This window comes from Protopterus annectens, chromosome 15.part0 (genome assembly GCF_019279795.1).
Source record: "Protopterus annectens isolate FY-2018-M chromosome 15.part0, PAN1.0, whole genome shotgun sequence".
NCBI classification, from domain to species: domain Eukaryota; kingdom Metazoa; phylum Chordata; order Ceratodontiformes; family Protopteridae; genus Protopterus; species Protopterus annectens.
The window spans coordinates 755,381,394-755,403,603 of record NC_056749.1 but is presented as its reverse complement, the minus strand read 5'-3'; the positions used below and the strand labels follow the sequence as shown (position 1 = coordinate 755,403,603).

Here is a 22,210-nt window from a genome sequence, read left to right as displayed (position 1 = left end):
AGCTAGTAAACCTGTGCCAGCCTTTCCCAGGTGTGTGGGTGTATGTATAAATCAAACCTCAAAGAGTGTGTGTGTCAGCTACTTGGGCAGGGACATGAAGCACTGGTTGGACAGAGAGAGTTCTGGTGGTCTTGGCTTGGCCACTCAGCTGGGATCTCAACCTTATCGCTGTGCCATTGGGGGGTCTTACTGAAGAAAGAGGGAGAAACCAGACACAGACTGACTGTGGTCTTGTGTGCTCTTAAGGGAAATTGCACTTGATGCAGATAGCTGCATCTGGAAATACTGTGTGTGTGTTTGCCTGTCATCTTCCCAGTGTATGTCCCTCATTGGTGCTAGTAGTGAGGATTGAGGCTCCTTGATTACTGGGCCAGTGTTGGGGCGTCATGTTAAATTTAGAAATGATCATCCTAGTTAGCCTGAATGGTAGCTTTATACAATGCATAACTCCAGATCCACAAATGTTGCATAATTCCATGGCATAAACCAGTAAATAACCTTCTGATATGAACTGTTAAGCATATAGGTAGATAAGGTTATTCTTTTCTGCATATATTCTTCATATCCTACAAATATCAGCAAATATGTATATTATTAGGCAATTGAATTAAATACCAACACCCCTCCCCCCATACTCCCAGCTACCTTCAGGTGAGAGGAGTTTGAAAAGCCTTGACCAAGGCACAGTAAATCAGCTTATATTTGTTGCAGAAGTTACACGAGTTATACATTGGTCAGTAATTGATCACCTCCCAAATATTACTGAAACCTTTTATTTACTGTGTTATTCCCAATGAATGACATATGCTAGCTAGCCTATCTCCACTTAAATAAGTAAAGTGAAATCTGTTTAATAACCATAGAGGTTTACAGAGTTAAAATAACTAATAATAATGCAAAACATGAAACATGCAAAATATTTTGCTAATAGATTGTGAATATCCTATGGCAAAACAGGCAGCTTAGGAATAAAAGCAAAACAAAGCATAAGCAATGATATATTTTTCTTCAAAATAACCAGCGTCCATCATTACTAGCAAAATATTTTGAATACATACCACAAAATGCTAAAATCAAACAAAAATGTCACTCCTTCACAGAACCCAACCTATGAAATTCATGACTGAAATATTCAGAGAAAACTGGAAAATCAGGGTGCCTGTTGTTAGTAAGGTCTAATCAGTATTACTTTGTATCCCTACAACAAATGCCTGCCATAGTTATTGTTTTACTACATTTTGCTTGTGTCCCTTTCGCAGTTAAACTGCAGCATATAAGGTAATCATGTCATGAATGAAAACATGTACTAACACATGGCTAGTTTTACTCATATCATAGATAAGTAAAACAAAACACAATGGTTCCACACAGCACACCTTTTAATTCCAATAAGACAGTGTAAGCACTTTCACGGATATCCTTCACTTCATCAGACCATACAATACTAAAACACCATAATGATACAGCTATTTAAATACTCCACAGCCAATTGAAATTATGTTAGCTAACAATCAAAGTTAACCCATTCATATCATAGTGTCTATAAACAGCTTACCTGTGTCTAAAAACATATTGAAAAAGTAGAAAAACACTATCACAGTACTATGTTAAAATAGGGATAATCATAAAACATATAAAAACAGATCAACTTGTATGTGCAACATGTGTAAATAAAAATAAATAGGAATGAATATATTACTATAAATAATACTTGACATGTTAAAAATATGTATAAGAGCAACAGTAGTATCTAGATCCTTTCAATGTTTAAGGACTCTAGCTTTAAGAAATGGTTTTAATGAAACTTTACTGTTCAGGCCTGGGGACTTACCAGCCTGAAAGCATATGATCCATTTCTGCTCTTCAATTTTATTGCTAAGATCCCCCTCTCATGTTACTATGTAGAACCTCCAATACTAAAAACGTAAACTTATGTCTAGATCCTTCTTTGGCCACATGCATAGCCAGAGCACTGGTCTCTTTAGCATTCCTAATATCTCTAAGATGTTCAAGGATTCTATCTTTAAATGATCTGTTGGTCTTACCTATATAAAAAGAGAAGCATTCAATACAAAAACAGAAATAAACAACATTTTTTGTGTGACAGTCAGCATAAAAAGTTGTGTCTATCTCAAAACCAAGCTGTGGATGTAGAAAATACCCACCAACATGTATGCATACACAAGCCATACATCTCCTACAGGCATAAGATCCCAACATTAAGACTGAACATAACTCTGGGGACATAGAGGCCTGTAGCATAGCTGGTTCTTGAGGGACCTGTTGTTCCTAAATGTAACATTCGGTTGATGGCCTATCACTCCTTTCAGTTCTTGGACTGTCAAAAGGATATCCCAATTATTTCTAATTATGTCACAGGCCATGTGAATATTGCTTGCATAAGTCAGAGGCATCCTAATACCGACATCATTACCAGTTGTGGTACCAGTTAGAGTGTTCACATCAATAGTCTGAGCATTAAATGGAGTGTTAACAAAATAGGGTCTACATCTTCCCCTCCTCGCTTTCCAGGCTTCAGTAATTTGAGCATCAATAACATTACATTTGTAGCCCCATTCCATAAAGTCTTCCTTAAGTGTAGCCAGAGCTAATATTAACTTGGCATCATTGGTATATAAGCATATCATGCGAAAATTTTGCCCTCTTAACACATTAAGCTTGGTGTAGTTTATTATTCCTCCTTACACTCTTTCTATACAGAGTAGTGGAAACAGAATGCAAAGCATCCTTACTCACTTTCACATCTAAAAACTCAATTTCATCAGGTGAGTATTTATATGTGAAGTTTAAAAAAACATTCAATCCATTCATGTAATGCAAAAATTCTATTAAACGTTCTTCTGTGCCTTGCCACAGCAAAAAAATGTCATCCACAAAACGTTTGTACCATTTTATTGAAGCACAGTATATATTATTCGAGAGGACATATTTAGTCTCCCAATTGACAAGTGTTAGATTGGCATAGCTATTAGTACAGGCAATTTCCGTGAAAGCACTTACCTGTCTTATGGAATTAAAAGGTGTGCTGAGTGGAACCATTGTGCTTCTGTTTACTTATCTATCACAATACCCCACTCAGGTATCATCGAAAAACTCATCAGCTTGAATGTAAACCGATACATCACAAGATGGGTTGCAAACTGGCTAAGTGACAGAACCCACAGGGTCAGAGTTGCTGGAGCCATGTCAGACTCAAAGCCTGTCACAAGTGGTATCCCACAGGGCTCAGTCCTGGGTCCACTCTTGTTCAGCATCTACTTTTCTGAAGTACAAGCAAACACAGGAGGGTTATGGCTGACAAAGTTTGCAGATGACTGCAAACTGGGCCGCATCGAGAAAACACATCTGACACAGATATCCTTCAGAAGGGCCTCACAGAACGGATAACTGGTGCCAGAGCCATGGCCTAAAGTTAAATGCCAAGAAATGCATAGTCATAGAAAAACAAGGTTACTCCTAGCTACCATATAGGTGGCAATCCACTGAGCACAGAAGAAGTCATCAGGAATCTGGGGACCCAGGTTGACAGTAGCCTTTCGTTTGACACTCATGTTGCTAAAGTAGTTAGGAAAACCTTCTACATTGCCCACCTGATCATGAAGGGATTCACATCTAGATCAAGGAGGTCATCTTCCCCCTGTACTCATCACTCATTAGACCTATGATTGAGTACAATGCCCCATTCGGAATGTATCTGACCCGACACCTGCAGCAGCTGGAAAGGCCCCAAAAGTTCCTCACCAAAAGAATAAAGGGTCTCAAAAATATGTCTTATGCTGCCCGACTGAAAGAACTCCAGCTCTATTCAGTCTCATACCGCTTGCTCAGAGGTGACCTGTGCCTGACATATAAGGCCATGTCAAACCCTGATTTGATGAATATGCTTCACCTCAAAAATCTAGATCCCTCAGAACCACAAGGAGACTTAAACCTTGACACGGTTATTAATAGAACGTGCTGGAGGGACAGATTCATCACCCAGAGACTCCTATGCTGTGGAACAAAATATGTGAGGCAGAGCACCTCGCTGGCCTTGTTCAAGAGGAATCTTGACCAATGGATGGGGATGATTACTTCAGTGTCACTGCTTGACAGAGGCACAGCAAAATAATAGGCATAGTTTTATTCAAACTAAAAATAACTATGGGCTAGGCTTATAAATGCCCTTGGGCAGATAGCCTAGTATGAACCTATGAACCTATGTTTTTGCTGTTCCTGGTTCCTTCATCGGTTTAGAGGTTTGATTTTTTTCTCTTTCTAACTCATATCATATCCTCTTTGCTTTAGAAATGTTAATTTCTTTGTGTTATAATTTTGGAAGCCATGAACGTGGCCAGTTTTTAATAAGGGTCTAAGAGGAGGCAACACAATTTGTATGTCCAATACATATTACATCCCAGACTTTCCAAGATGCCTGCACACTGATTAACAGCTTAACTTCAGCTGTCCCAGAGTGAAAACAAAACTGAAAGACAAAAGCCAGGAACTGTGTTACTTTTACTAAATTCAGTTACTGGCTACTAAGTACATTGCCTGGGTGTCAGCAAAGAGGACACTGAGAGCTTGAAAGAAAATCAGCTATAAAAGGTGAAGAGAAAATGCTGACTGAGAAGAATCCTACAGCTGTTCAGCAAACAGCAGTTCAAGCTCCAGCTTTTTTATAAGACATGGTGTCCAGCAATCTAGAAGAAAAAAATAAAGCAAATGGACTCAGAGTTGATTAAAATAAATGAAACACTGAAGGTATATATCAACTCAAATAGCAAAAGGCTGGAAAAAGTAGAAGAAGCTTTAAACAGTTATTCAGATGAGATGATAAAACTGTAAAAATCAGAGGTCAAAATGAAGAAAAATCTGGCAGAGTATGAGACTGTTGAAGAGGAAATTAAAAAAAAATGGTAGAATTGAAAGACAGAACACGTAGGGAAAATCTAAGATCATCTACTATATAAGAGAAACTAGAAGGGACAGAGTGTATTAATTTTATGAAGTCACAAATAAGCAACTGGGCTGGTATTTCACAGCAGTAACTGTTAATTGAAAAGACACACCTATGAGCCGAAAGTGTTGATCCTGACAAACCTATGGCAAAAGGGCAATGTATTTATAGTTGGAGACAGCACATTGTTTGTGGAAAATGATTATTCAATGCACACCAGACAGATGAGACACAGATTTATTCTAGTGATAGTGGAAAGATGAAGGCAGGTGTGAGATTCAAGCTACTGTAGCCTGTTGTCTTCAAAATATTTTCCTGGGAAATAAATGTCTTTTTTATGCAGAACAGGCTAAGGAGGAAATACAGAAGTATGTCCAACAAAAAGGTGAGCCATCCATCACAAGGGGACTCTGCTTCTCATTCTTCTGATAATAAAGCACATGGAGAGACTTTGCCAGTGAAACCTTTTAACTATTTTGAAGGAAAATTCTTGAGAGACAGAGAAAAGCACAGGAGTTGACTAGAAGAATCGGAAGTACTTTGGAACTGAACCAGACTCTGGAGTAAGGAGATGAAGATGAACAAGAAGAGAACCAGAAACATGGAAATTAATGAGCAAATGTGAGACTGCAATGCAAGACTTATTTTTTATTATTTTTATTTTTATTTATTTATAAAATATGGCTGAATAAGAAAAAGTGGATAGAGTGGACTTTTGTTGCCTCTGTTAAACTTGTAGGGAACTGAAAACCATTGCCTCATCTCATGTCATTAATGTTTGGAAGGACATTGAGAGGAGGGGAAGAGGAAGGAAAATGTAATTGTAAGTAAAACAGTTTCTGTTAACAGTATTTCTATGAAACTTTTGATGATATAAATTGCATGTTTTATAGTAAAGCTTTTTAGTTCTTTTATGTGAAAAAATGCTGAAGTAAACCTGCTTTTTTCTTTGTTTCTTTTTTAACGTTAAGAAATGTAAACATTACAATAAAAAAGAGAAAAAAGGCTATACAAAAGTGTGTTTAAGTTAATTGACTGTAATCTTGGGTTGTTGAGTTGGGAGATAGGGTGCAAAAGTACACAGATCATAAATTATGTAAAGCTAATATGTTTCCCTCTTACTTTTGTATAAGCAAATATCTGTTTTAATAACCTTGGTTTAATCTAATAACAAGTGCTAAGTGGAAACAAGTAAATAAGAGAACACTGAACATGAGAAATTTTCCTTTAGCAATAAACATTTCTGTTTCTCTTAATTAAAACCATGCAGCTGTGGACTACATTTTTCCATTATGTTTCTATGGAGACAAACTGATAAGGCAATAAAAAGCCAGAACACTTTCTTCAAGGCTAAGAGTTGTTTTCTGAAAGAATGCTCATTTTTACACATCTGTGAGGGGAATAAACATAAAAAAGAACAGACACCAATGAGTGTTTGTAGAGGCACAGGCAGCAGTGTACACCTTAGCATAGATAACCTCAATTTTAGGTTAATTAAGACCTATGTTTCTAGCTGTATGTATGGGGCAATTGTTCCTACTAGGAATGTTAATTTCATTATTTTAAGATGCACATAGTTTTGTGTGTTTATATGAAGACAATAGGTTACAGGGATGTTGAGGTGGAGGTGTTTTTTTTTTTTTGTCTGATGATTTTAATTAAAAGAAAAAGTGTTATAAAATGTGACATAGGTTCCAATGTTCATGATAAGAAAAAAATATATAAAGGATTAACCTGCCAAGCATTAGTGGTTGCATGTATCATAAAAAGCTGGAAATAGACATTTAAAAAGCTACCATATGTAATAACTTGAAATAATGACTTCTTATCATAATTGCAACACTTTATATTATATTGGAATTTGAGTGATCTCACAGGTATAGACAAAAAGGAAATAATATTTAAAAGACAACACTGAGATTCTGTTATTAAATGCTCAACTTCTCTGTCTTTTTTCTCCCTATTTACTATTCTTGCTATGAATAAACAACAATACAAGATTTAAAATATTTTAAATAAAATGTTTCTCTCAACTAGAACAGTACCTTACTGTACTGTGGTGGTTTCACTTTCAAAAAACTTTTGTCCTGCCCTGCTGCAGTCTCCAATTCACTGATGCCATCAAGGCCACTGAATACAGATAGTTTTCTGGCCATTTCCTTCCCCAAACTGACATCACCACTACCATCCTAAAAACACACCCATGCTGTGATGTCACAGCTCCCTGGTCCTTCCCCTACCCATACATAAAGTAAAGGCTAGAGCAAGGAAACAGTATGTGAGCCAAGTCTCCTGCTGTGAGATGTCAATCACAGTGGTAGCAGCTCATATTTCCCTTAGCACTTTGACAGCTAGGGAAGTTAGGTGTGAAGGGGGATGGGAGATGAATCAAAGCAGTACAATTCAGGCTTCACAAGAGACTGCAGTTTAGCCATTCTAAAAAGAAGCAGCAGTAAAATTACTTTGAAAGTCTGTTCTGTGGCATTTGCACTGTTTGTTTTAAGTAGTCATTGAATGGCATAAATTGTTACTTAAAACTAACTGACTGAAAGCAGTGTATGCATGTAAAATCAATGCAGTGACAGGAGCTTTAGGAAGAAGAGGTCTGTGTGATGTAATTTTTTTACAGAAAAGCACTGCATTGTGGGATACCTAGAAGCCGACTAAACAATCAGAATTACTTCAAGATGCTGGACCCCATGTGGACAGAGTAAGAAATTACATATAAAAATGTTTAAAAACGTGTAAATAGTCCCAGTGTGGTGTTAAAATCTAGGAAACACCAAACCATGATGAAATAAACATGTTTCTTGAGTCTGAGTGCGGTTCTCCTTTAACTGTATTAATATTAAAAACACAGAGTGCAACTAGCAATGATACAGGAGACTATTTTGGAAATAAATGGGCATGTGAATTTAATAAAGAAAGGATTTCAGGATGGATATTCAGCAGAATCTGAAGGACAAAGTAGAAGATGAGTAGTTATATTAATTACCAGAGGAGCTACAATAATGATAGAAGCGGGGAAAATATGATGGCAGATTTGTGTTAGTAAGGGGCTACTGGCATCGGATGAAGATTACGCTGGCATTTATTTATATTCTTTTTAAAACAGTTATTATAGAACTTAAATTTTGGAGGAAAAATAATCAGCTTTATGCAGGGAATATTACTAATAGGTGGGGGCTTGAATTTGATTTGCAACAATGAATATGTATCTGGGGAGCCTGAAAGACAAAATATATCAAATAAGGGTAGATTTCTGGAGAAATTTATAAAGCTATTTAGTATGGAAAAAGTGAATTCAGTAGTATAAACTCAGAGAGAATTTAGATATTTCCCAATGTACAATAATTGGGCTAGACTAGACAGTAATTATATTTCTTAGGAATGTGTGCATTTAATTGAGAATTGTAACACACATCCAGTAATTATTTCAGATCATGTGCCAATAATTACTGAGATAAAAATGCAGGGTAATGAAGTATGAATGAGACACTGGTGCTCCCCTTTCTACCCATTAAAAAGAGAGGAATTTAAGTAATGAGTAGTGGAAATTATCCTGGAATTATTAGAGAAGACATAAAGCAATCCAGAAGTTATAGCTAATGAGTGGGGAAAAATGAAAGTGGAGTTTAAAATAGGATAGAAATAAAAGTAAAAAAGAGATATGGTTAAGAAGTAGCAAGAATTATTTAGAGGGGCTTGCAAATATAATGTTTTACAGAATAAGGGGAATCTCACAGAATAAGTAGAGACTCAACTGCAGAGTGCTAAGGAGAATGTAAAGGAGTACCTGGAAAATATGCATAAGTTTAGCAAGATTGCTGTTAATTAACTGTTATATATATATATATATATATATATATATATATATATATATATATATATATATATATATATATAAACTCCAGAGCACAAAAGCTTTTGGGACAATGGAATAGGCAACAGAAAGTAGAAATGGTCATTACCAAACTTAAGGAGCCTATAAGAGGAAAAATAACCAGACATCCTATAGAGGTATTAAAGATATTTTGAAAATTTTATGAAAATTTGTATAAAGGAGATAAGTGTGGAAACCAAGAAAAGCACAACTGGAAATATTTATGGAAGACTTAAATATTCCAAGGTTAGAGGTAAATGACATTCAACAATTAACAGTTAAGATGGGAGGAGATGTGATAAAATGGTGATGAATAAACAATTTGCCAGAAATTTCCAAGGAATAGATGGTATTCCAGTAGAAGTGTGGAATGTAGGAGGGAAGAAAGTGATAAAGATCTGGAAGGTTTCATTTAATAGTATTAAAAAGAAGGGAGGGCGAGTACCCTGGAAAAAGGCTGTGGTGGCTATAATGCCTAAAGCTTGTAAAGACCCTTCAGATCCAATAAATTAAGGCTATAAAGATCCTTCAGATCCAGCTTCATGTATATCCATTTCACTTTTAAACCTTGATTTAAAGTGATTATGTTTATACTGGGTATAAGAATGGCAAAGGTATTGCCAAGATTAAAAGATATGTTTCAGTGTGGTTATGTGGATAGGGGGAAAACATAAGGCAACATTTACAGAATAATGATGATCCAGAGGGAAGCACAATATAAGAAAATACCACATTTGTTGGTGGGTCTTGATGCAGAAAAAGGATTTAACAGAGTAAGCTGGGATTTTGTGAGTAGGGCAATGGAAGCATGTGCACTTCCTGATACAATAGTAAGGATAATTAGGAGACATGAGGAGTCAGAGGCAAAACTAAAAGCGGAAGGGTTTCTCTTGGGTCTACATTACATTATCAAAAAGTACACGTATTCACCAAACAATAAACAATGAAAACACTAAACTCTGAATAGACACTTCAGGGAATTCTTTTCCACTGGAAAAATAGCTTGGCCAAACAAAAATAAAACAAACTTACAAACCCTACAAAGTGGGGGACTTGCCCCCCATACCCCCTTAACTAAATATACCAACTCCAAGATCGCACTACATTGGGGAAACGGGCAAATCCCTGATGACGGCCAAGCGTTTTTTTCCTGCCCTGGGAAAAAAAAATTGCTGAAGTGGCCATTCAGTGATTAGTGCTTTCACTGCTTATTGGTCGACAAACACGTGTTCAATTAACACATTTTTCGATAATGTAATATAATATAGACCCATTTCTCTCTGATAAGTTGTGCCTGAACAGAGGAACCAGACAGGGGTGTCCTCTTTCCCATTTGTTATTTGCTTTATATTTAGAGCCAGTAGCAAAGAAAATAATGGACTCAGAATTTCAAGAATATAATTGGTATTATGTTCACAAAAAAGTTGGCTTTTTATTGCAGATGATTTTATTTTGTACCTGATAGAACCAGAAAAGGCCATTTCACTGTTTTGGGACATTCTGAGAGAGTTCTTGTTGTTATATATATATATATATATATATATATATATATATATATATATATATATATAAATGTGTGTGTGTTGTTGTTGTGTCTTTCGGCTTTTTCCTGGTTAGGGGTCACCACAGCGGAACTTCGGTCTGCTAATGATTGGCAGTAGATTTTTACATGCCGAGTTGCCAGCTCTGACGCACAACCTTCAACGAAGGTACGCCCATTCATGCATGTCTCCACACAGAAGACGCTCTAGCTGAGAATCGAACAGGACGTCTTATTGTGAGGCGACAACACTACTGCAGCACCACCACCGCAGTTGTATATATATATATATATATATATATATATATATATATATATATATGTGTGTGTGTGTGTGTATATATATATATATATATATAAAGATAAGGCAAAGGCAATAGCTGTAAACTATGCACATACACATTAATTGGTTCAGTAATACTCATATTTATGGGGACACAATAACATGAACTATTTAGGAATATGAATTAAAAAGGAGTCTGTTATGGCAGCTAAGGATATGTGGGGAGAGACTCTATTATAATAGATATATTGAGAAACTGGAAATTCTTGCCTATGGATATGGATAGAAAGATACAAGCAGTAAAAATGTTTTTAGTCCCATTAGCTTTCTACACAGGTCAGGCACATTTTTGTCAAACAGAGAAGTGGTAGATAGTAATTAATAAAGAGTTGAAGGACTTTATCTGAGAGGGGAAGAAGGCTCGATTCAAATGCCTTCCCTAGCCTCCTCTAGTTCCATTTTCTAGTAATTTGCTTTTTTTGGCAGCCATCAGAATTAAACATACCAAGGCCTTACTATGTCAAGGCAATTCAGATCTCATATCACAGCTCAAAAAAAAATTCCTTAGTTACACTCATTTGCTCGTCCAGTATTCCTGACAGATGTTCTCTGAAGAGAATTTTTAAAGTCTGACAACTTATTACACTCCAAAAACATATGCTCTCAGGCATAGATCTCAACTTCTTAGCACAAATAATTTGGGTGAAGCCAAAAATAATGGGGGGAACAAAGCCTCAAAGACAGAGACACATTTTATATACTGCTCTTATAAACTTAGAAAGTTGCTAGAATTAAAGGTTTTGTGTTACCATGTATGTTTCTGAAGGATATGAAGTCTGAAACTCAAATGACTGTCATTATATAACAAATTCAACCCTCACTGATTTGCCACAAAAATCCAGAAAATCACAAATGTTATGAGGAACAGACCAAAATATGAAGCAAAAATCTGGACATTCTGCAAAATTATGTGCAGTTGAGAGGTATGCTCCCAGGTACCTATTTCTTCCCCATTACACCTCAAACATTTGCCATCTCCTTGAGGAAAAATTCTTTAGAGTCAGCTTCTGCCATAAAAGTACATATGCAAACATTTCCAGGCAAATGTCCTAAATCTTCTAGATTTTGTTGCATATTTGGGAGCTACACATATGTTTCTTTGTGAATTGCTTATCTAATCTCATTTCCAAATCTTGTCTTACCTCTTGTGATTGATTGCTATAGTTATTGTGCAATATTTTATATGTCCTATTAATTATCCCTTTTTTAACAGCAGCTTGATTCACCTAAAAACTCAACCAGTGCAGAACTTTCATTTAAGGTTCCCATATTGCCTGCACTCTGATATCAATCCCTGACAGAGGATGCAATCTCTAGCCTGCAGTCCATATGGCTTCTTCACCTCTTCCCATTCTGTTACATTTCCCTCTCTAGTTATTTGTTCCCAATGCCTTGGTTCCTCTGCCAGCTTCCTCCAGTAAATTCCACCCCCTCGTGCCTATTATCTGTATCCTTAATTGCAGTCTTTCCTATCAATAGACAGATTTTTGTTTATCTGTTTTCATATTAAATTAAACATTTGACTTCTGTTTCAATGCAGCAATTATTGCAGATTGGGTAGTGATCCTTGATGCCTTAGTATTTGGAAATGTTTTAATTTGCAATACAATTTAGTACAGAATTTTTCTATACTAGAGACCTCTAGATTTTTTTCATTAGGACAGGTTTAGATATGGGTGTCCATTTTACATAATTTTTCAATAATCTATTTTTACTCCCAAGTAAAATTTCCTTCTGCGATATTCCAATTCACCTAAGTTACCTTTGATGTTTTATATATTTTTATATCAGTGTTCTACCCCAGAAAACAAATTTAAATACATAAATGATTATATCATTAATTTTCTTTGATTATAGAATATTGTAACATTGAGACAAGTAGGTGTATTGCTTCATTTAGACATTTTGTTACTTAAAAGATGTATGAAATGTGCATGGCTCCCTTATAATTGTTACAACATTTTACACACAAAAGAGATCCACTGTGTCTCCTTAATGTATCTGAGCCTGCATCACAAAAGCTCAGCAAAAATCTCTCTTAAATAACACTCCAGTATATACATTCTCATATACTCAAGTTAAAAAACTGCCAAAGTGGATCCAACAAAAGGACGCCAGTCGAAGTAATAATCCCAAAATACTTTACTGTTTGTGAGCGCTTTCATGCATAAGATACATGCACTTCTTCAGACAAACTAATAGCAAATGCTTCAGTACTATTATAGTCCCCCTAGCATTTCACATAATTGAATCATTGATTTAATTAGTTAATTAACCATCCCTTTAAAAAAACCTACTGCAGTTGAACATTTCTCAGTAGAAAAATACTAAGTATATATATTCAATCTTAACCTTGACAGAACATTAAAAAATCAGGAAATTTTTCCTAAACAAAGTATATACTTCGTACCCTTAACTTTATTTTTATTTTATAAACATTAACAATATATTTACATCTAAAACACACCCGCTAAAATACTAAATGAATTATATTTTGTTATGTATAAATATTATACAAGGAAGAAAACTTTACAAACTATTTTTGTGAAATTAAAAATACATTACGTTAAAAACATTGTTACATTATACATTCATTACCTTCATCTCATAAGGGATTTTAACTTTAACAGACATTTGATGGAACACATTTCATTTATGCCTGGATGAATATAGGCACTAGTTTTGAGCTGCCACAATAGCTCAGCTTCTTCTAGTTTGAGGTGCCAAGGGCCTGTGCATGTATCTTATGCATGAAAGTGCTCACAAACAGTAAAGTATTTTGGGATTATTACTTCGACTGGCATCCTTTTGTTGGATCCACTTTGGCAGTTTTTTTCTTGGTATTTGAGCTTTGCTTGTCTGTGTTTTTCATGGCTGAAAATTGTGGACTCCAGCAGTCGCAGTCGTTGTCGTTGCTTACCCCAAACTCTGATTCCAGTGGTGTACCTAGTCGTGACATGGATCCCATTGGAAACCTCACAGCCCTCGTTTTGCAGCTCACACAACATGTCGATGACTTGGCGGAACAAGTTAAAAGCCGGCATTTGGACAATTTGCCAGCGGTACGCCCTAGGACTGGCGTGTCTTTCAACGCTATCCCTAGTGTGTTTTTACTGACACAAGTGGATATTACAAATTCACAAGTTAACCAAAATCTGAGCCCATCAAGCAGTATTCAACCCGCACAGGCAGCGAGACCGAGCCAGTCTGTAAGCAATCAAAATAATTCACCTCCACCTAACGCTAGCAACAGAGATGGAGCACAAGTAATTAGCAATGTGTTACCTGCACTACAAGAATTTTGCAACACTCCCAGTAACATTTTCCATGAACAAGCTAGTGATACTTCCAGTGGTTTGAACCAGCAACAAGAAGGTAATAGCATTGTCTATAAACTGAAACTTTTTGACAATTGTCTCCTTAAATACAAAAAATTACAGCTGGAAACTATGTACTTTAAGGAGTGTATAAACTTAAAGAAAGTCCCGAAGGGACTCAGACAATGGAAATACCCTGTAGGTTTAATTAAACACTCAGAGTTTCACTTACGCCTAATTTCCTTTTTTAATGATCAAGGTCTTCATTTTTTAGATATATTGTCTTGTGAATATTTAAAACAAATGTCCGATCTAAAAAAGCAGTTGGAGAACCTCGAAAATGAAATAAAAAATGATTTATCTTTTGGCCGTTATGAATACGAATATGCCAGGATTTTCACAAGTATAGATACTTTGTTAAAAAAACTAAGTGAAACAAAAAAATTAAAAATCAATAGAGACAAACTGGCATATGAGGAAAGAATTGCTTATCCGGATCCACCTGTTAGCAAGTCAACACATGACTCTACTCCGCTAATAACAACAAATATCAATAATAATTTTAATGTGACAAATGATGCTGAACATTTAGAAACAACTTTGGATGAATTCACGTCCCTTAGTGACAATGATACTAATTTACCCCGACGTAGCGAACGGCTACAAAATCAACAGGGTCAACAGCGGAATAATCAAGGACAAATTGAGCATAAAAACCCACAGGGTTTTCAACGTGTTTATTCCAACGCCAAGAAAAAGAATGCGAATTGGGGCAAGAAAACGCAGAACAAGAAGGCATTCAACTGGCGCAGAAAGTAATGTACTGTCAACCTGAAATTATTTTCAGCAACAGTAGAGACTTCCGTGTTTATAATTATACTAAATTTGAGGTCTCTCAAGATTTTATTGAGTTACTAGCAAAAGGCTTTAATTTTGTTTTACCACAGAAGCCTAATTTTGCTCATATGTTATGTGACCTTAAATTATTCACACGAAAGCTCAATTTAAAGCTGATATTAGGACAGAATAGTAATGTATTTTGTAGTGAACGTATAGCTAGTATGTACAACCCCCCCCCCTTGATAATAACATTCTTTTGTTTGAAAAGATCACTGAAATTCATCTTAGGGGCTTGACCAACCAACTTGCTCACAATAAAACTTCTGATGTAAGCGACAATAATTTGATCGCAATAGTCAAAGCCCATAATATTCGGGTGATGAAGCCCGACAAGGGGGGTGGAGCTATGTTAATGTACGAAAAAGACTACGAAGAAAAGATGCATACTATGTTATCAACTGACAATTACAGAAAAGTCTCTTTAAATGAGTTAAATCAAGCCTATGCTAAAATAAAAAATGTGTTAAGCGACTTATTTATTGAGGGCAGTATTGATACTGCTTTATATCAATACTTAACTATCTTAGCTCCATTGGTGCCAGTTATTTTCGGAGTCCCTAAGCTCTACAAAAACATTCAGAGTCCCCCGTTTAGACCAATTATAGATGGTCGTCAGTCCATTACTTATTCATGTGCTAAATGGGTGGACAATAAGTTGAAAGATACACTCAAGACCGAGCCACAAATTTGTAAGGATTCCTGGCACGTTTTGGAATCTTTAAATAACATTCCCTTTGACACCAATTTTAATTTCCTGACAGCTGATGTCAGGGATTTATATACGGTGAACCCGCAAGACATTGGTATAGATTAGGTTGGGTTAGGGACTTTTTGTTATATAAACGAGTGCCAGGGAACAACATCGATCTGATTGTTAGCCTTTTGGAATTGGTGTTGAGTAATAATTTTTTTATGTTCAAAAAAGATCTGTATTTACAGCTTACAGGTGTTGCAATGGGCTCCCCTTGTGGGGGCAGCTTTGCAAATTCAGTAATGGCTTACTGGGAACATACTTTTTTGTTCCAACATTCATTATATAAAGGAAGCGAGTATGGTGGTACACAAGGTACCAGGCGACATATTATATAATAAGGGGGATGAAGTGAGCTCAAAATTGATTTGAGATTATGAATATTTTTTTCCTTTTTTTTTTTTTTTTTACCTACAGCTTCAATGAGATTTCTATAAATTATTTGGACATTTTAATTCGAAAAGATTTTGAAAAAGGCATATTTTGCACTAGTGTGTTTCGGAAACCTCATTATAGTAATTCTTTTCTTCATTTCACTAGTTGCCACCCCTACTTTCAGAAGAGAGGGGGTGGTGAAAAGCCAAATCGTTCGGGCTTCAAGAATGTGCTCTGAAGAAATAGCATTTGAAGAAGAATGTCATTATTTGGCTTCAATGTTTTTAAACAGAGGGTATCCGAACAAATTAATTAACTCTGTAATAGTTGAGGTTTCCCATAAAAGACAGACTGGCCTTTTAGGACCAATTCTAAAAACAGACCAGATTAATACACTCATTGTGAATGAAAATTTGACTAGTGAAGTATGCCCATTGGTTAATGTAGGTTCAAAACAAGTGGATTACAGTACTTGTTTTCTTATACAATTCAATATACTGTCACCAGAAATTAGACGCATACTTAATAATAATTGGGAATTCATCACGCAGGATGCTCATATGAGAAAAATTTTAGGACAAAAACCATTAGTTGTTTTTAAGAAGGCTCCTTCCCTAAAAGTTCTTTTGGAACGTACACCTAAGGAACAAAAGCTGAATAATGGAATGTATAGATGTGGCCGTTGTAGATATTGTAAATATATAAAGACAGGTACCTCCTTTACAATCCGGGATGTAAAATACTATATGAACAACAAGTGTGACTGCAATAGCCAAGGCGTAGTATATCTCGCTAGTTGTAAAATCTGCACCGCGTTCTATTTGGGGAAGACGGAACGCCATTTAAAACAAAGAATATATGAGCACCTGTATGCAATTTCCAAGGGAGTATTAACAAATGCTTTAGCTAAACATATTTCTGAAAACCCAACTCATGGTTTTTTATTCACAGTAGTGCAAAAGATAGAGTTGAATCCCAGAGGTGGCCCTTGGCACCTCAGACTAGAAGAATCTGAGCTATTGTGGCAGCTCAAAACTAGTGCCTATATTCATCCAGGCATAAATTAAATGTGTTCCATCAAATGTCTGTTAAAGTTAAAATCCCTTATGAGATGAAGGTAATGAATGTATAATGTAACAATGTTTTTAATGTAATGTATTTTTAATTTTACAAAAATAGTTTGTAAAGTTTTCTTCCTTGTATAATATTTATACACAACAAAATATAATTAATTTAGTATTTTAGCGGGTGTGTTTTAGATGTAAATATATTGTTAATGTTTATAAAATAAAAATAAAGTTAAGGGTACGAAGTATATACTTTGTTTAGGAAAAATTTCCTGATTTTTTAATGTTCTGTCAAGGTTAAGATTGAATATATATACTTAGTATTTTTCTACTGAGAAATGTTCAACTGCAGTAGGTTTTTTTAAAGGGATGGTTAATTAACTAATTAAATCAATGATTCAATTATGTGAAATGCTAGAGGGACTATAATAGTACTGAAGCATTTGCTATTAGTTTGTCTGAAGAAGTGCATGTATCTTATGCATGAAAGCGCTCACAAACAGTAAAGTATTTTGGGATTATTACTTCGACTGGCGTCCTTTTGTTGGATCCACTTTGGCAGTTTTTTTCTTGGTATTTGAGCTTTGCTTGTCTGTGTTTTTCATGTACTCAAGTTAGCCATAATATGAGAAAATTATATATATATATATATATATATATATATATATATATATATGTATTTGTGTGTGTTTATATATATATATATATATATATATATATATATATATATATATATATATATATATATATATCTAGGTTCATAGGTTAGTACTAAGCTAACTGCCCTTATGAGCCATATTAAGCCTAGCCAATTATCCCTTGCGAGAATCAAACCCTGCACCTTGTGTTTGTAAGGCAAATACCTTAACCATTAGGGAGGGTGTGTGTGTGTGTTTGTGTGTGTGTATATACTGTGTGTGTGTGTGTGTGTGTGTGTGTGTGTGTGTGTGTGTGTGTGTGTGTGTGTGTGTGTGTGTGTGGTTATACCGCTTATCAGCATTTGCACTTTCTCCAAGATATGGTATCCTCAGAGTGAGAATAATGAAGGGGGTGTGGGGGCAAGTCTAATCAGTGATGAGCAATGCAAATTGTCCCTTTTCCAGAAAACTGTTACATCAGGCCACATACTAAACATCGACTGCGAGTAGTGTTATCTCATGCATGTTTGTGCGTGTGTGTGTGTGTGTGTAGAATCCTTATATCTGTTGACTTCAGTCTTTAAATGGATAATAGAAAATGTTTAAAAAGTTCTCACAGTAAATCTCTTGAATTAAATTGTATCACTGCATATTGATTTTGTCTGGGTGCTATTTGTTTTCTGTTCTTTTGTACTCCTTTTCTTTTAAGCTGCATGTCCCTTGCAGTCCTGACTGACAAAATTTAGCAGCTCAGAAACTCTACTAAAACTGCAAATTCTTCATTACTGGTCAGTCACTCACTAAGCTGCATTGGTTTATTTATGTACATTTTTTGTAGGAAGATGAAATCATTGCACTGTTTTCCATCCCAATCCCCACTTATATACTGATTAATACATTGATGTCCAGTTGCTTGCATCTAGGCAGTTTTGCTTGTCTAACTGGTAGAGGAGATGATTAAGGTTCTTTCATTTCTATGAGTTACTTCCTCTCTTCAACAGTACGTGGTTTGATTCCTTTCACTTCCTACTATTGCACAGTTTACTGTGTGAGACTGAGCATGTGACTTATTAACTAGGCAGTGCTTCCAGATAACCCTTCAATAGAAAGGCTTGCATCTCATGGGCTGACCCAGTTAATAAATGTGCAAAGAAAAAACAAATTCTACTGACCTTGCTCAAACAAAAGTAGTCAGAGGTTTACTACCAATGACACATTTTCTAGCTATGCTGTATACAGTGTCCCTAATATAAGTAGTCAGTCATGATTACGGGTCTTATTTACAAAATGAAAGTGTCATAAACCAGGGTATCATAGTCTGCTTTACTGATCTGATGTGCTAAAATGTTTTTTTTTCCTAGTGGCAAGCATTCAATGCATGCATATGAAAGAAACAACATGATGTCAGTGGCAGACACCTAAGCCTGTTTTTGCTGAAGATCCAGTCCCACAGGATTTCAAAACATTCCCCATGAGCCAGGTATTACTCAGATGAAAAAAAATCTACATAAAACCCAAACCATGCAGTGGAACTGTATTTCCTTTGCTGTAATAGAACGACTACTAAAATGTCAGAACTCTTACCCATGATAGTGTATCATGAGCATTTGAGACAGTGTATGTGACAGATGGACTACAAAAGACAATACTACCATAAGGTCAAAACACAGTGAAAATTAACAGATTAATGCATTCAATGCTAACAGATGCTATCACTAATTAACATGAAATTATATTTTATAATGCCACTAGAAATCTGTGCAGTATTGCCTTTGCTGCATAGCCTTGCGATTTCTAGGGAGGTAAAATGAATGATGTCTCTTATGGTGTGTGACATTTAAGAGGTGAGAATGCGTAGTGTGAGTGAGCTAATAAGTAAACAAACAAGAAGCATTTGTATATGCAAAACATTTGACCTATAAATCCTCAATCGTCTTGCACAGCACATTAAAAATAAGTCTCATAAATGTTAAAGGAATTATCAGGACTGAGTCATTTGTAAAATGACTAGCAAGAAAAATGGCATGATAAATGAGTGAAATACCTAGTGAGATTAACACGGAAGGCAGGAAGAAAAAGGAACATTCTGGGAGGAGTAAATATTGACAAACATGAATAATGTTTGAGGCAGTCCCGTGAGAAATGCAAAAAGTACTGCCATTAAGATGATTGCTTATGTAAGTTCATATTACTTTAGATTCAAAATATACTGCATAATACGTCATGTGAACAAACTAAAATAAGCACGTTAAAATGTGAATGTTTAAAAGCTGTGGTGGCATTGCTAAGTCTTTATACAAAAATCTGTAGTTAAGAGAATTTGTATAGGAATCACAGAATAAGTGATTGCACCCTTACAGAAACTGAAAAACTTGAACAATTAACTAATTAATTACCTTACTGCATTCTTCAGAATCACAGGCAGTAAGTGCCTGTCCTAAAAAACAAAATTAAGGCATGAAGACAGTTATCAGAAAGATGCTAATTTATAAAGGGGAACAAATGGCCTCCCTACCCACCTTACCTAACCCTGCCCCTAATCCTAACTTGCATCTTAACTTTAAAAAATCCCTTCCCATAACTCTCCACTCTCCAGACAGATTTGATCTGAATGTGATCAGGTTATGGGTAGTGTGGCAGAAAATGATATTTGTTTCCTTTTTCGACATAAACTGAGTGTTGATATGTTGCTTGTACAATCTAATGAATGGTCAACATGTTTCGGGTGCATGTTTTGCATGCCGACCAAATGATATGTCAAACATTCATTATATAAGCATATATATAATTATCTTATGGGTAACCATTTGAAAGGTCAGGACCTGCTAGACCAAGTCCTGAAATACAGTGCTTAATTGCCAAAAGAATGGACTTACATATACTAAGTCCAAAATGCCCTTTTTCAGAATTTCTATTTCTCTGAGGTGTGGCTATCTTGGATTTGGTATATATAAGTTTGGAGGGTGAGTGGGGCTTTCCCCAAATGGGGGGAGGAGTGTGGAGAGGCTCCTCCCCCTGTCAAGAGTAGTTTTAAGGAGAACAATTTTTGACATTTACTCTTCTCCTGTGTTTTCGATTTTTATTTTGGCTTTATGTCACTCAGCATTTCAAGTGCCGACATTTTAATAGGGGGTCTTATCTAATATTCATCACATGCCCACTAAATCACCAGGCAAGCAACTGTATGCAGTGCATTGCAAATATGTAATGTCACTTTACATTGACTTTCACTACATCAAATAGTAGTGAAAATGCTTTATTTAACCAGAAACCATGCCGCCATCTTAATTCAGCACAAGCAGACTACGTAAACCTAGGCAGCATCGCTGCTCAGAAAGCAGTAGTATTAGCCAATGAAATGCAAAGGCAACATACGGAGATGTATCCAAATGTTACACGAACAATGACTCCCTATCAAATTTTTCAGCGCCCCTTCCTTATCACAAAATAATTTTTAATAGGGCTAAATGTTTTGCCAGAAGTGAGGCACAAAAGCATCTCCTCAGCTCTAGACTGCTGTTTCACTTAACAGTCCAGACTTAGATCAACAGCATGTTTTCCAAGCAGACATTTCAGACATTTGTGACACTCTTCTGCTAAAGTCTGTGCCCACGGTAAACCAACATCTTGAGAACTGCAACAAAATTAAAGTTTTTCCACTTCTTTTCTAGTAAAACACATCCATGAAGTGAATACAGCTGTCAGTACATGACCACACAAAAGATACGTGCCAATCATGATCTACATGGAACTTATAGAGAGGTCATGTATATTTTCAGGGGAACTCAACATTAGCATTACACATGTACGTTTGTCATTACACACCCATTTAGAAATGAATTTACTGGCATGCATTAGCCACAGCTTAGGATCAATCCCAGCAATATTAAATGGACAATGCTGCCCTGGAATACATTCCTTCCAGCTAACCTGATGAACAGTTTGACAAAACTCTTTCTTGCGAGGCATTTTTATGACAGCATCATCTTAAATATATCTTAGGATATTAGACATAACCTAACACAGGAAATCTCTACTGTGCTGATATCTATCATTGTCACATACCTCTCAGCACCTGTGCAATCAGGCAAATGATCATTACCAGTTGTCTTCAATGACACTTCACCAGAACTGCTGTATACCATTATGGCTCTTGCATGGCACTTTCTTATTTAGCTTTAACTGACAGGACCAGTAGTGGCAGCCACTGTGTGTTATATTCCCCACCAGGTAGATTGATTGCTGACACTGCAATGCAGCATGGAGGGTGGGTGAACTCCTGCATGTGCCATCCTTTGAATGAGACATTAAACCAAGGCCCCATCTGTTTGAGTTGGTGGTAGCTTAGGTGGATGTAAAAGATCCCATGGCACCTGTCAAAAAGCATAGTGGAGGTTTCCTGATGCCCTGGCCAAATTTCCCTTAGTAGTATAAAT

At 36.0% G+C, this 22,210-nt stretch overlaps 1 protein-coding gene across 1 annotated transcript in view; it reads left to right on the top strand.

Annotated features, from left to right (window-relative positions):
- The window catches only part of LOC122790048 (gamma-aminobutyric acid receptor subunit gamma-4-like), a 3,058,882-nt gene that overhangs the window by 2,228,462 nt on the left and 808,210 nt on the right, over positions 1-22,210 (top strand). The window lies entirely within an intron of this gene.